A 3556-nucleotide genomic window follows, 5' to 3' on the forward strand; every position below is an offset into this window, starting at 1 on the left:
GGCCACATGGGCCTTGGTGGGAAGAGAGAGGGGCGGCCAGGAAGGGCCACGCGCCCCCTCTCCCTCTGGTCCGAATTGGACTAGGAAGGGGGCGGCGCCCCCCTCTTTCCTTCCCCTCCTCTCCCCTTCCTTCCCCTCCTAGTAGGAGTAGGAAAGGAGGAGTCCTACTCCTACTAGGAGGAGGACTCCTCCTCCTGGCGCGCCCAACAAGGGCCGGCCGGACTCCCCCTCCCTCCTTTATATACGGGGGCAGGGGGCACCCCATAGACACACAAGTTGATCTACGGATCGTTCCTTAGCCGTGTGCGGTGCCCCCCTCCACCATATTCCACCTCGGTCATATCGTCGCGGAGTTTAGGCGAAGCCCTGCGCCGATAGAACATCATCATCGTCACCACGCCGCCGTGCTGACGGAACTCATCCCCGAAGCTTTGTTGGATCGGAGCCCGGGGATCGTCATCGAGTTGAACGTGTGCTGAACTCGGAGGTGCCGTACGGTCGGTACTTGGATCGGTCGGATCGTGAAGACGTACAACTACATCAACCGCGTTGTCATAACGCTTCCGCTTACGGTCTACGAGGGTACGTGGACGAACACTCTCCCCTCTCGTTGCTATGCCATCACCATGATCTTGCGTGTACGTAGGAAAATTTTGAAATTACTACGTTCCCCGACAAGTTGGGCCCTGAAGAAGTTCAGAGAACCCTGGAAAAAAGAGTGCGGCGGAAGCGAAAAACCGCGGTCGATGTGGGTGGCGCGCAGAACGCACTCACCCAGTCGCGTCTGCGGCTCCGTCTCCCTCTTCGGCAACCGCGCAGCACCATGGGCGATCAGCCTGGACTCAGCTAGCTTGTCCAGGTCTTCCTGCCGGAGCGAGGATCGGATCCAGTTGCCCTGGATCCAACCCGGCGGCAGCGCCGACCGTGACGACGACCCTTGATTGGTCTTCTTGCCTTTTGCCGCTCACGTCGCCTTCTTCGCGTGTTCTAGTTCCACCGTCTTGTCCTTCACCATGGCGGTGGAGCAGCGGCATTGAGAACAGAGGAGCCAGATGCGGTGGAGAAACAGAGGAGAAGGGGAGAGAATGGACGCGCACAGTGCAGGCGCCTCAACACCGTCGCCTTTTAAAGGCCCACTTTCGAGTGGCTGACGTGCGGGCCCAGGTGATCCTGTCAAATCCCGCAAGAGTCGCGCGCCGGATACATGGCGAAAAAGGTGGCGCGGGGATCGAGGCTCTCCTGTCTATCCATCCCGCCTACCGCGGCTCGCCCCGCCCCGCACGCTTCCTCAAAATTTCAAATCCCGTGGAACCCGGGATACGTTGTAACCAATTGCGCCGAAGATCTCGCACCAGAAAGCAACACTCGATGGTTGATGTTACAAATTCACTCGGCAATTTCTGAATCGATCAAGGCGACTGGAACGAAGCCGAAGTTCCAACATGAGCCCCCCGTTCAACGCAAGTACTTGTTAAGTTCCGGGGTTGAAGCGAGATCAACTTCAACCTTCTTTCCACTCGGTCCTCAATCCATTCGGGGGCTAATGATGGTAATATAGACCTAGGGTAGGGTCATAGGCCTGACCTATATACCTTACCCAAGGTCACTGTCCTAGAAGCTCAAAAGACAACAGGGAGTACCCAATAAAGATGTCGAGTGCAATCCACTCGACCAAGTCATATCACTCGGGTACTCCTCCTTCTTGAGATCACTCGACCGTATAAGAAACCACTCGACCTATGAAGACCAGGAGTCACACGGAACAACAACGGTCAAGCATTCACTCTGTAGTCTTCAAGGGCATTAATAAAACTTTATAGCTGGCGTTTCCAGTAACTTCCCCTCTTTATGTACATTGAACTCCTTGTAATGGGGGATGGCTGGGGTCCTGGCGCACTCTATATAAGCCACCCCCTCCTCTGGGACAAGGGTTCGCACCCCCTGTAACACACACACGCATATACTGAAATCCAGTCGACTGCCTCCGGGCACCGAGATGTAGGGCTTTTACCTCCTCCGAGAGGGGTCTGAACTCGTAAACACTAGCGTACAACCTCACTGTAGCTAGGACCTTGCCTCCTCATTCGTACCCCCTACCCTTGTTGTCAGTCTTAGTACCACGACAGCGGCCGCCGACGTTGCGGAGCAGGACGACGTCGTCAGCGAAGCCCGACCCCACGGCCCGCCACATGATGGCCTCCACCTCCGGCTGGTCGTAGTCGCGCAGCTCCGCGCGGAGGCCGCGGTGGCCGAGCCTCGCCGGCGTGGCCATGGCGGCGAGGTAGCGGCCGTAGGCGGAGCTATGGAGGAGCAAGTACGGGTCGTCGTCGCCGTGGTAGATGTGCACCACCCACGCCGCATTCATGGAGGCGCGGCGCTCGTGGAGCGTGACGCCCACCCTGTTGTTGGCGGCGTGGAGGTAGGTGCGCGGCACGTGGCTCCGCAGCCGCACGTGGTGCCCTTCCTGGAAGCGGTCTGTCGTTGCCGGCGCTGGAGGGCGGAGGCAGTGGGCTGCTTCGTGGTGGAGGGAGGGCGAGGGTTCTTGGTTTGTTGGGGACTCTGGCGAGGAATGTTGTTGGTTGAGGCGGTTCCGTGGCGCCAAGCTGCCAAGGCGGAGGTATTTCAATGGTACCGCCGTCCCGGGCTTCGAGTGCGAGGTTGGCTTGCGGGCGCAGCCCACATAACCGAGCGACGTATTCTTCCTCCCGCAAGGAGCCCCTTTCGTATTTTGTGGTGGTGTGCTCGTGTTTTTTTCTTGAGTAAAATGCATTGTTGGTCATTGAACTTGTCGTATAAGCTCATTTGGTCACCATACTTAAGAAAGCTGTTGGTTGAGGCGGTTACGCTAGGCGCCAAGGCGGAAGCATTTCAAAGGTGCCGCCGTCCCGGCCTTTGGGTACGAGGTGGGCTTGCAGGCCGTTTCCTTGGCCCAACCCACACTATTGAGCTCCGCCTGTATCTCTCTGTTCCCACGAGTCCCATGGAAGTGTTCTGAAAATAAAAAGTGAGTCCCATGGAAGTTCTCAAAAAAACGAATCCCATGCAAAAAAGTAGCGGGGTAGAGAGATAGTGTCTCAGATTGATGTATCTTTCTAAATTTTAAATGTTCTTTGCTCAGTTAATCATAAGGTCATGCCGTCATTGCCGTGCTTGGGCTTACCTATTTCACCTACATATTGATTGCTCTGTGTCACCTCCAGTGGTCGCCTTTAGCTCTGATAATATGTCGAAGAGGTCGTGGATATACATTATCATCACGTGGACCCATGGAGGCGGTAATGCAAGGATAAGAGTCTATCATCATTTATGTTTGTGTGCTAGTCATTGCCACTAATATTGTTGTGGAGCCAGTGGAGTTAGAGTACGATGAATCTTCATCTCTAGTTTGGGCAAGTTATTGTTTAGATGGTTTATCCCATTTGCCTCTTCTCAATGGAGTTAAATGCCAAGGAAGCAAGTGTGTGTGTTATACCGTGGAAGTCTTTCTGCTTCTTCAATCTTCAGTTGACGTCGTCCTCAATGCGAGTTTTTGCAACTGCTTGTTTTAGGTTAAGAC

General features: G+C 55.3%; 1 pseudogene; it reads right to left on the reverse strand.

Moving 5' to 3' along the window:
- LOC119360483 overlaps positions 1–2770 on the reverse strand; it is a 24305-nt pseudogene extending 21535 nt beyond the window's left edge.
- Positions 2771–3556: the final 786 nt, after the last annotated feature.

Source organism: Triticum dicoccoides, chromosome 2B (genome assembly GCF_002162155.2).
Source record: "Triticum dicoccoides isolate Atlit2015 ecotype Zavitan chromosome 2B, WEW_v2.0, whole genome shotgun sequence".
Lineage (NCBI taxonomy): Eukaryota > Viridiplantae > Streptophyta > Magnoliopsida > Poales > Poaceae > Triticum > Triticum dicoccoides.